The sequence below is a fragment of the Poecilia reticulata genome, chromosome 9 (genome assembly GCF_904066995.2).
Source record: "Poecilia reticulata chromosome 9, P_reticulata-male-v2, whole genome shotgun sequence".
NCBI lineage: Eukaryota > Metazoa > Chordata > Actinopteri > Cyprinodontiformes > Poeciliidae > Poecilia > Poecilia reticulata.
In genome coordinates this window covers 26,241,436-26,254,122 of record NC_088838.1, presented here as the reverse complement: position 1 = coordinate 26,254,122, position 12,687 = coordinate 26,241,436, and the positions used below count along the sequence as shown (strand labels likewise).

Genomic DNA, 12,687 nt, shown 5'->3' with positions numbered 1-12,687 from the left:
ATTTAGCGTTATGTTATGGTTGTCAAAGTAGAGTAACAGACTATAGTCCTTTTTAATTATTTCGTTACGACCGATACCTTTATATATACATGTATATACTCACACACGCACACACACACACACACACACATACATATATTATATAAAAGCAGTCAGAGGTACGATGAAATACATTTGTTGTTAAAGGGGAGGCTAAAAAAATTTTCCCCTGACTGATACAAATGAAGTATGCTTGGTGAGAAAGCAGAGAATAACCAAAACATTAATGCTATCTTGTGAAAGTGCACGAAAGGTCCGTCTGGGACAGACGCACGGTCGAGACAGCCATACAGAAACATCCATTCTTACAAAGGTAAGTTGATGCTTTTAATTGCCTCCAAAGTCTCCAGAAGTGGATCTTTATCTGCCGCCATCTTTACATTTCTCAATGTCTTCCTTAATTCAAGAAAAAAAAAAAGCCAGAGTACAAGCGTGGGTGCATTGGAACAAAATGACCTCACAGTGCAAAAAAAATAAACACAGTGAATGGTATTCACATGGATCCATCACTGATTTACAGCAGTGTTAGTAGAAATCTATTAGAGATTAAGCTGGTAATAAAATGTGCATTCCGGGAAAATGTAGATCTATTCAACATTTTTTAAAACCTATGTCTTACAGATATTAAAATATTTCATCCCACTATATGCTGTCACCATGCAATGACCAGACTGACTCCCTTTTCCTCCCTGCCTCTCTATATGCTCCCCCTCCCCGCCCTCCTTCATCTCAAATCTGACATCCAGAGTAGCGCTGAAACGGACGGACGGCTCTTCCCCCTCCTTCTCACGCAAACGCCCGGATGAGAGCAGTAGCAGCAGGCGACATTCAGGGCACCATGGTCGCATGATTTGGCCGAGTCGAGAGGGTAATCAACCCTGGTTGGACTGGAGCGACAGAACCGTCAGCCACTGCTGGAATCTTGACATTTTCGACGCAGCCCACGTAGACGCTGTTCTGAGAAAATACACGCAGAAGACAGACAGGCGTGGAGAAGTAGGAGGCGGATAGAGAACGGTGGCACATTTCTCCGCTTGCAGTGTCTTATTTCGTTGGTAAGTACATTTTGTTTAACGTTAGAAACTCCCGCTGGCCATGTGGATTTGTGCTTTCGGTGGGATTTCTGTCGCGGTTAGCGGCTCTTGTGTGCTTGGCGTCTGTGTGGGCTATATTTTAGGAAGGAAACGGGCCTGCTGAGTGTGAATACAGCGTTTAAATGCACAAATATTCAAATTAGCTGGCCACAATAACCACAGTGAGATATTACATTTCTCTGTTGCTTTTTCAAACTCCTCGCCATTTTTGCACGTTTAAGATCTAATAAGTGTCAATCTTTCATCTCCCTATAATTTTAGTGACAAATGTTTCCAAATATGCGTGAATGGAGTTGCACGTGTGTTGACTCTACAGCTGACAATAGCACCAACTCATTTCCCTTAATTTATAGCTTGTCTGCTGAATTTTAACGATTAAGAGAAGCTGCAAATTCCGACTTAAGACGAAACCAAGCATCCAAGAGATGCATCCACCTCCTATCAAGTCAATTAGTTGTTTATCACTCGAGTTTATTTCCCTCTGTTGGGCTTTTCGGAGTAATCTTTGTTCTGGGCATGCGCACTAAGTGACGCCGAAGTCTCCCCGTTGCCCAATAATAGTAGTGACATAAGAGAAGACTGTTTAAGTGCCAGAAATGTTTGAGGAGACTTTCCCTTGATCTTTCTGTCTCCCAAAACCGGAATGTTACTGTCTCAGTGTTTTAATAATGTCAGTTTGAATTGTTTTCGGGAGCTCCAAATACACAGGCAAGCAGGACATCATATGCAGTATAACAAGTTTGTCATTATTGCGTCTCATTATTTCAGTGGCCATTTTCTTCGAAGCATATCCACACCCAGAGTACAGGGTTGGGTAAAGAATAGGCACGGGCCAGTTACCTGTATCAAGGTATATTGATTTTTTAATTTAATTTTATTTTACTGGAATAAAATAAAACGGCTAAAATTATCTATGATGCTATTGCTATGGTTTAAACTCATTTTAGTGCCCTAGAGGAAGTACCATATTTTGTTTTAGTTGAGTGTTTTTGTGAATTGTGGAGATAAGTCGGAAAATGGTTGCATATAATTACATTTTGTTATGTATTATTGTGTGGAGAGTTTGTATTACAGACTGATTCCATGTATATTGGTTGTAATTCCTGTACTGGCCAGTTGACCCTAATAAAGTATGCCATAGGTATGCCTCATCAAACCAAAATAACCGAGCAACCTTCTGTCAGTAAATGTTACATACTGAAGTTGCATAGCCGTGTCGGCGTGCACTAGACTTTAATCACTCTATTAAAAGTTACTTTAAATTATCACTTGTCTTGGTTTTTATGAACTTATAAACATAATTGCTACACTACATTCTGGGAGAGAAAGGTACACCAACTGAAAACATCGGGTACAAAATTACAAAAACTACAAAATACTATAAAAACTAAATGACCAGTCCCTGTTGGCTACATTGACTCAAAACACCAAATTCTGAAGCCAGAGAATGTGTTCAATTTGTGAACATGGTCCCAACTATCAAGGGACCATGCTTTAAAGTGATGGTAGATCAGCTCTATACCTTTGGGGAGTTGCTGAGATGCTCAGAGGAGTTGTTCAATTTACATGGGTTTTGTAAATTTGCAAAAGGTTTGTCATCATGCCTGCGTAAGAAGTTTTTTTTGTCAGTGGTGTGACTGGAGGCTCGAGATACCATAAGGCTGGGGTGTCAAACTCCAGTCTTCAATGACCACTGTCTTGCATGTTTTTTTTTATTTATTTTTTTATGTGCCACTAGTTCAACACACCACAATCAAATTTACCAATGTAGACAAGTTCTTCAGAGTCCTGATGGCTTAATTATTTGATTCAGGTGTGTTGCATCAGAGGCACATCTAAAAGCTGCAGGACACTGGCTCTCAAAACCTGGAGTTTAGCGCCTATGCACAACAGGAGCTGTGTCTGCACTCTCAGTAAAAAGTTGTTCTTGTGGGTGTGGGCTGGGTTCCACTTGGACTGACCCTTGTAACAATCCTCTTTGTGGTGGTCTTGCATAAGATCATTAAGGTGTAGTCACGTAGGAAAGGGTCTCAGTTTTGGGAACATCAGGGTTTCATTTGTGTTTTTTTTTTTTTCAAATGACATGTTTTGTTGTAATCTTCAAGCTGTGACTTTCAATGTCCACTGGAGTGGTTCCAAGTCTGAGCTCATGGTTCTCAACAGAAAAAAGTTGTTCGTCCTTCTAGGTTGAGGGTCAATCCAGGCTTGAATGAGCTGCAATCTTCCAGAATAGGGTGGAGAAGGAATCCCAAGATTTCCCTCATTGACCTGTAACCCTAATTTGTAGGTGCAAACCCACCACACTGACATTGGAACCGACATTTGAGATACTGGACTATTATAAGTTCCTGGGTGTCACCTCAAAAATGAACTGGATTGGAGCCACAACACTGATGCTCTTTAAAGGATGGGTCAGAGTAGACCTTCCCTGCCAAGGACATTGAAATCTTTTGGAGAACCTTTTTGATTTGGGTGCCATCAGTTTCAGTGTAGTTTGTTAGAGAAGCAGCTTATCAACAACTGGGAGGAAGTGGGTAAATTAGCTCATCAGGAAGGCCAGCACTGTCCTGGGATGCCCTCTCAGCCCAGTTCAGATCCCACCCCATGCACAGTAAACATTTATAAAGCTCTATAAAGCTACAAAAGATCTTTAGAAGTCATAGGGTGGTACTTAGTTTAGATGCTACTATCATGTGTTTGACAAGCTGTCTCCATATTTCTTAACACTGATAAGTACGCTAAAAATATTTTGAGTTATTTTCTACTTTCATGTTGTGGATCAGATAGCAGCCAGAATGAGGTTTCATGGGTTAATTATTGATTAGACTACAGCGATAAGAAAGTATGTGAAAGAAGAAGGTTTGGTTCTGCTTTGGCCTTATGTTTTCTTTCAGTTATTGTTTCCTCATGAGAAACTTTTCTTATAAACTGTTTGACACAGCCAGGCCTCCCCGCTGGGAGAGCCAAACACTGATTGCTGTATCTTGGCTCGTTTTAAAAGCTGTAAGACAGATATGGACCTGCAATACGATAAGGCAGTTAAATTAATGACTTCCTTCTTTTTACATGCTTGGCATGAACATAGGAGTGGACTGTCTGGAGTTTTGTTGACACGTTTCTTAGGAACATGTTGCTGGCCCCTCCTTATACCATCTCAGCAGTGTTTGACAACATACCAACCCATTTTTGGACCATGCTTATGTAATCTTACCATTTGTACCCTTTTGTTAAGCAAAGCAAGGTCAAACGAGAAAGTGAAACTGGTTTCTGTCTCCATACATTCTTGTTTACGGCTTTAAATGTTTTGCTTCCTCCAAGCTTGCTTGCCTGGTTTTCACATCAAAATATAGCTCTCACATGTGGACAATTGGATGCTTTGGTTTTTAGGAATCAGGATTTCCTTCTGTTTCGGCCAACAGATTTAGCCATGTTCAAACATGAATGCGACTGTTGGCGTACGGCTTTTTATTGAAAGTTTTTAGAACTTCGACTATTATCTTGGAATTAAGGCGGGTTTAGAAAACGCATACTTTGACTGTACTTTGACCTGCCTTTTGTGAGTATAATCCTTTTGGAAAACAAAAAGGAAGGAGTGATTCACTCTAAATTGCTGGTTCTGTGTAACAGTGTGCAGCCACAACGTAGGCCACATGGTTAAAGGAGGCAATCCTATCCATAAAACCAAAAGCCTCATCACAAACGCAGAACTGCATGTTTTATGTGAAGATAACATGGGTAATCTGGTAATCTCATGCAGGTTTTGTTGAACTTAGGTGTCAAAAGAAGTTGGTGTTTACATGCACGGACGTGGTATTGCTCTGTTTTCATATTCAACAGAATGTTAAAGAGAAATGAGACTGGTTTTCATGGGGGTATGCTTTCTCAGTACACATGTTATTAGGAAGTCTTATTTTCTAAGAACCGTGGGCTATTAATGCGTCAACACTTTATTTCAGGTCAGTGTTAAATTCACCTTAAGGCTTTTTCCCACAGCAGGCGTCCTTCATATGGGGAATAGGAGCAGGTCACACTACATTACTTTCTAGTCTTACTCTATGCAGGATGTGTTTCTCTAAAAGGACCTTTATTTGTTTCTTTCAAGGTATGCTATGGCTAAGGTTAATAAAGTATGATACTTATTTACTTTTCTGTCCTGCTTTTAACATCCATGTGTTTCTCCAGCAGTCACTCTGGACAGGTCACCAATCCATCACAGGGAGACACACAAGAGAGACATCAATGCTTGCACACATTAAGGGCAATGTGGCGTATCTTAATGGACATGTGTTTTTTACTGTTTCAGGTAGGACTCAGCAAAAACCTATGCATGCACTAGGAGAACGTGTAAACTCCTGGATCGATGGAGTTAAATAAAGTAAGGTTCTGGAAGAAAAATTCTTTTGATTCTGCAAAAGACTTGAGACTGGGCTGGAGGTTTATTCATGCAACCAGAGCTAGAATGTAATGATTTGGAAAGTTGAAGTCCAGACCTAAATCTAGTTTAGAACCTGTGTCCCGCTCTAAATGAACTATTAACTTTTTTGTGAGGAATAATTGGCAAAAACTTCAGTTTATAGATGTGCGAAACTTGACATATCCTAAGCTTGTTTTGGCATCGTATACTAGTAGGAACGGAATGTATTTTTAAATGAGCAAATAAGCTCTATAAACGTCACATTGTATAACGATAAAAGATTTTGACCCTGAGAACTAAGAAGAGTAAGGAGGAAAAAAACCAGAAGCATTGTAAATGCTCTTTGGTTCGGTTTCCATGATGGCGTGGCTCCGTGCAGGCTGGCCCTTCTGCCAGTGGGTGTGTCAGAGTCTGTGGGTGGCAGGGCAGTTGGCACAGGGATCAGGAGTGTCACAGTCGGAGAACAGTCTGCCTCTCTGATCAGCCCACCTCACCCAGAGAACACAATGACTCAGTTATGTCGGAGCCCTGTTTAGCTATGGCAGTGTCACATGATGAGTGTGGATCTTCATGCTGCGTGTGTGTATTGTTGTGCATGTATTAATTATGCTAATCCATGCTGTAAGAAAAGGCTGGTTAGAATAATTGATCATGTGGTGCAAATATTTGGCCAATATTTCTGTTAAAAATTAAGATATTGAGTATTAAAAATGCACCTTGTGTGTTTGAACAAGCAGCTAGTTCTGTAATGAGGGAACTGAAGACCTCTTATTTAATGCGAGTCATGTTTCAAGGGTCAGAGTAACAAAAAGTGAAGGGGAAAAAACACAAAAATTAAGATTTTAATTGGACCAAATGTCACCCTAATTTCTGCCTCTTTTGCCAAATTCATATTGTTTGTATGCAAGTGCTTCTAGTGAGCTCTTGTTCAGTTCCAAGCATAAGGAAAATGCTTGTTAGCTGAAATAATTGTCAGGGTTTAGTTTTTACATAGCCTGGCATTCTCTGTCTTGGAAACAAACCTCAGACACCCTGTGATTTGCTGTTGACATTTCCTGAGTGATTGTTTGTTGTATCTTTAACCTTCTTCTAAAAAATGTTGGCATTTACTCCGAGAACTCATTTTGTAATTGGGACCTGCCCATGCAATGCATGGCAGGAACCTATTTTTCTACACCTGTCACCCTTACTGCGGCTCAAACCGCTGCATGCACCCCCACAAAAGTGGTATCAAAACTTTCAGCTTGATCCCGAGAAGTGCGCTATTATTTTTAGTGGAATTCTGAGTTAAAATGGTGACATAAATAGCGAAAAACGACAAAATCCCATTCAAGTCAATGGAGGCTGCGCTCTGACTCATCCACACACAGTCACAGCTACAGTCGTTAACTAGACATATTAAATTCCTGAAGAAATTAAACTGGGGTCTGCCCAATGTGTGGCCATCGGTTTGGACCCAGCGTTCCAACGCTTAACCAGTAACGCGTCCGTGCAAGCCAGCAAGTTTGCACAGCTGAACTTGCCCCTGGTAAAAACCAGGAGCCCATCCATACTGACATGGTCAACCTGGTTCACCGCCAAAGTGCTATAGATGACCTGGTTTATCGCAACAGCGCAATGGCTGAACCTGATGGTAATTAACGACTGTTTCATCCCGCCTTGACAGCTGATGATTTAAAGTAATTTTCAGTCAACGGATTGAAATGTGGATCAGAATCAAAAAGACATGGAAAATGGGTCTAACTTAGCATTTTCTGAAAATGGTATACAATTAAATTAATTTATACCATTAGTGTTTTCATTAGATTTGATTGATTCTCTCCATATCTCATGGAATTACTTGTCCACAAAGAATTAAACAGTACCTAGGTCCAAAATGGTTTGCTTGCAGGCATAAATAAAAGTAGGAAGGAGTGAAATATCAATGGAACAGCCACTTTGGCAAATATATCATTAAAATGTCACAAAGATCATGCCTGAAATATATCCATGGGTCCTTTGTGCTTGCAATACAATTTTATTGTGAAAACTGCAATTAAATATATTGTACAGCTCTAAAAATACTTAACTGCAAATTTTAAAAAAAGTTTGAAATTTGTGAGTGAGAGGTGGAATTGGCTCATACCTCCATTGATCCCCGTTTGCACTCCACTTGGCCCCTGAGAGCTGTTTTGTGGTCTTACTGGTAGCCTTGTGTGTATCACTGCACTGTCACACAGAGCGTCTCTTGTTTGGGCGCTGGCCTCGCGTTAACTATGCTAATAACGAGGCTTACTGCTAAACTGTGAGGCATTGTGGTTTTGTTCCTAAAGGTAGAATAGATGCCATGGATGTCATTATCATTTCCCTTTTCTTCTTCCTCATGTTCATTCATAGATCTGCTTTTGGAACCTCTTAGCTTTAGTGAGTCAAAACCCTGCCTCTAATGCCTGAGGCCAGTGAGGTTTAGGAAAATGTTTGGTGGCAAAGCGTTGCAGAAGATGCTGACAATAGCATGGAAAATCTGCTCTTAAAATAGCAAACCATTTTGTGTTTGTGTTGTTAGTAATTTGTCCAATGCTTACAAATTACCACCATTTTGAAGAATGTTCTTGGCTACACTAGAGACTAAGGCTGTGGTGTTGATGATGTTGTGGCCTGTTGGTATTTTATGGTGAGAATGGCTGGACGGGGCAGTACTCCATGTAAGGATGAGCAGCTGGCTGACTGGTCACTGCACTCGCTCATGTGACAATGCTATTTCTAGCCAATTCATTCCTTCTCCTGTCTGCCTTTAGCAACAAGAGCGAGTGGTGGAAATGTGACACCTCAGAGGAGTGAGCCTGGTTGGTGCGGGCATTTGTCAGTGGCCAGCGGTTTCTGTCTTCTTTTTTTTTTTTTCCACAACACCACCTTGTGTGATTTTATCCAACTGGTTTCAGCAGACAATTACATTTCAATCATTCTGTTTTGAATAAAACAGAATGATGAGAAATGATAAGTTGTGCAGACCGACATGCTTTGATGTATTTTTTGAAAAATGTTTCTTGTTAAACAGCTTCTGGCATCTTTGTGCTTCAACTAATTTTATTTTCAACAATTTGGTTGCACTGAACTTTGTTAACTTTGACGCAGTTTTGCTAAGAAACAGCATTTGCAACAAAGAGCGGTGTTAGTGTGACCTGGTAGCGCTTGCCGTAGGGTGTTTATTGATTTTTATGATTATTGTTTTGACTGTTCACCCAAGCAAGCTTACATTGGCTGGATCCCATCACCAGCTGACTTCCTGGTGTAACTGTATTCAAAATGTATTTGCGAAAGGTTTTAGGCTAAGCCGTACTGCTAGTAAAAGTTCATGTAAATCATTTCCTTACAAAAAAAACACTCGGACAAAAAAAAAAGATAAACTAAGCGGTTAATTTTACCCAACTTGAGATGTCATTCTGTTGTGAAATATTATTGTGACCCAACAAAAATGTTGACCACCAATTCAAAATAAAACTATTATGATAAGCAGATATGAAAATATTCAAGAACAACAAAACTTAGGCCTATGGTGGTCTGCTTCACAGCTGTCCAAACACACATCACTGTCGGAGCAACTTTCATACAGTGACACAAATGATGCGTTTGGTGACTTTAATGGGGTAGATTTTCTTGCATGTTTAATGGTTTGCAAAAAACAAACAAACACATATCCAGAGTTTGAAAAGCTTGTATTTGCTGTCGATTCAAAATGATGTAGTTAATATTTGTCGAATTGTCCTAATCACTGTAATTCTCTCTGAAATCCTTTGCTTTTGGGGTTTCTGGTGATCAGATGTTGGACGGTTTTTTTGGTACATATTTTCCCACTTTTTCAGAATTGGCCACTTCTCAATGGGGCTAACACATAGGGAGTTTTTTGGCCACATGTCTAAAGTTTTCCAAATTTTACATGCTTTACTTTATGAGATGGTGCTCCATCATACTGGAAAATACACAGATCATCAACGACTTGTGTCTCCATTGGTCAGATGGTGTTGTGATCTCACTGTTTACTCATTCTCTTGTTCCTGGGCAGAATTGTGAGTAAGCTCATTCTCCATGGAGGAAGCACAACTGTACACATAGAATGTATCAGGATGTGTCATTGTTGGCACAGCTACACACAGCTGATAGTGAGTTTTTCTTCAGAAAAAAAGTCTTCTGCTGAAATTCTGTCTTTTTTTTTGTCTTTTCTTGGTGTAAAGAAGTAGCTGACACAGTTATCCAGCAAGTCGGATGCTCATTGTGTTCAGATGCACTTGCATCCAACTTCTTCCAATGTTAAGGAAACTCAGCACATGTTGCAATCAGGATTCAGTATTTCCTCCACAGGAGGAGACAGTGTAGAAAGGCAATATCTCTGTTTTATGACGCAAAAGGAAGAATGCTAATGCTGATAGAAGTTTACAAGGATTTTTAAGGAGAATTGTTGCTTTTAAACAATCAGCAATTAGATTGAGGAAACAAAGTGATTGTATTTGTTTCACTGCTGCCTTTTTGGCTTTAACTGAAAAAACAACATCTATTCATACATCGCTTGTTATCTGAATAATTTTCTAACTTTATTGTTTTGTCTGAAACTTTTCCTCCGGGTTCGGGTGGAGTCATTCTTTTGTTTATACTGAGAATTGAACTAACGGGGGAATACGATGAATAGTCCAGTAGAAATCTCTTTGACCTTGAGTTTAACAATAGTACATGGAATAATTTGGTGTGTTTTAGACCTCTCTTGGGTGTAATGTTAACTTCTCTTTAGAAAACAGCTGGTATAAAAATTCTTCTCACCTGCTAAGATCCCCTGGGAAACGGCTGAAAGTGCTCTGTTCACAGAATAAGCTGATGCCGTTCTTGAGCAGCAAATGTTTCCCCAGGGTAATGTCAGAATGAAAAACTACGGGAGATTAGGATGAAATGTTGGTGAAGATCTCCATGGTTCCCTCTGCTGCTTTGGTGAGGATATTCTTTATAATGTTTATATTCCGCTTTATGACTTTAGAACAACAAGCACACAAATAATACAGAGAGAGATTACCCAGGTTTTGTCTGAACCATTGTCAACAAACCAGCCATGTAATCTAGAACCATAAACACTCCTCTTGCTTGGTAAAAAAAAAATCATCATAGGGTTGATTCTTTCTGCCAGTGTATTTTAAGGATTATAGCTTCCTGATTTTAAAACATATCGGCTATTTCTGTTTTACAGCAGGTTGTTTTATGGAGGGTTGTAAAAGAGTAAAAGTGTTGTTGCAGCATAGAAGGGCATAAAAGGTTGGCTGAAATGTTTCAAAGCTGCTTTTTTAACTCAAGGATGTGGAAAATAGCTTTTGCTTATTTAGTTTGACCTGGTAGGATGTGTCTCATCAGGATTTTCTGATCTGAGCCAACACTCCTTTCAGCGTTTGCAAGGGTTCATTGCTTTTCTCTTGAGAGTTTCTCCTGTGGTTGTTAGGTTGTGGTTGTTAATTATGTTAACAACCACAACCTATGTCATTTAGGTTGTCATTTAAGACAACTCCTTGTGCTCAACTGTAGATATAAGTAATGTTGAATACTTCTTTTTTTTTTTTTTACTCTGTGACGGCACAACCCAGTCGGACTAGTGTATTAAAAACATGACTTGTGTTATCAGAGAAACACTTCTGATTCTGCATAATGTGAAGATCACAATTACATTGTAATATCATTAAGCAATATAGTACATACTCCATGGATGTCCGAGTCCAATCCCAAATCTCTCAATCAAGGCATTTTAAATGATCAAATCACAGCCTCTATCAAACCCCCTTGATAGTTGAGGGCTCAAAAAAATAGCCCCCCAACTATCAATAGCACGAGAGCTGTGCAGTATTCTCAGCCTAGTCCCTAACAATCAAGTGTTCTTCATCTTTTACATCAATTTGTACAGTAAAAATTAGACTGTGCTGATTGCTGTTCAGAGTTGTTGGTGTGGACGAAAGCTTTGCAAAGGGCAGATAAAACACTTGCGAATGTTGGGATATGTTTACGAAGGAGAGATCCAACTGCATTTGTAACTTTTTTTCTTTAAATCAGTAACTAGAACTGTACTGAAATGTTTGGAGCTGACCTATCTACAGATAATTTTGAAATGAGTTAACATGATAACTTTAGTCCAATGATTTAGAAAAAAGTCAGCAAATGCAAGATGTACAGTAACGAACTATATCAAATCAGATACAGCTGGAAGCAGATATTTACATATACAGTGGGGCAAAAAAGTATTTAGTCAGCCACCAATTGTGCAAGTTCTCCCACTTAAAAAGATGAGAGAGGCCTGTAATTTTCATCATAGATATACCTCAACTATGAGAGACAAAAGGAGGAAAAAAAAATCCAGAAAATAACATTGTCTGATTTTTAAAGAATTTATTTGCAAAATATGGTGGAAAATAAGTATTTGGTCAGTTACAAAAGTTCATCTCAATATTTTGTTATATACCCTTTGTTGGCAATGACAGAGATCAAACGTTTTCTGTAAGTCTTCACAAGGTTTTCACACACTGTTGCTGGTATTTTGGCCCATTCCTCCATGCAGATCTTCTCTAGAGCTGTGATGTTCTGGGGCTGTCGCTGGGCAGCACAGACTTTCGACTCCCTCCAAAGATTTTCTATGGGGTTGACATCTGGAGACTGGCTAGGCCACTCCAGGACCTTGAAATGCTTCTTACGAAGCCACTTCTTCGTTACCCGGGCGGTGTGTTTGGGATAATTGTCATGCTGAAAGACCCAGCCATGTTTCATCTTCAATGCCCTTGTTGATGGAAGGAGGTTTTCACTCAAAATGTGACGATACATGGCCCCATTCATTCTTTCCTTTACACGGATCAGTCGTCCTGGTCCCTTAGCAGAAAAACAACCCTAAAGCATGATGTTTCCACCCCCATGCTTCACAGTAGGCATGGTGTTCTTTGGATGCAACTCAGCATTCTTTCTCCTCCAAACACGACGAGTAGAGTTTTGACCAAAAAGTTCTATTTTGGCTTCATCTGACCATATGATATTCTCCCAGTCATCTTCTGGATCATCCAAATGCTCTCTAGCAAACTTGAGACGGGCCTCGACATGTACTGGCTTAAGCAGGGGGACACGTCTGGCACTGCAGGTTTGAGTCCCTGT

The 12,687-nt window shown here is 39.8% G+C and overlaps 1 protein-coding gene across 2 annotated transcripts in view; it reads left to right on the top strand.

Moving 5' to 3' along the window:
• Window positions 1-772: 772 nt before the first annotated feature.
• Window positions 773-12,687, top strand: part of slc20a2 (solute carrier family 20 member 2) — a 55,297-nt gene continuing 43,382 nt past the window's right edge. Inside the window, exon 1 of one of the 2 annotated variants that reach the window (XM_008418085.3) lies at window positions 773-1,094. The gene's annotated coding sequence lies outside the window, so the exon portion shown is untranslated. The remainder of the gene's footprint in view (window positions 1,095-12,687) is intronic. The other variant, XM_008418081.3, reaches the window with a different exon arrangement.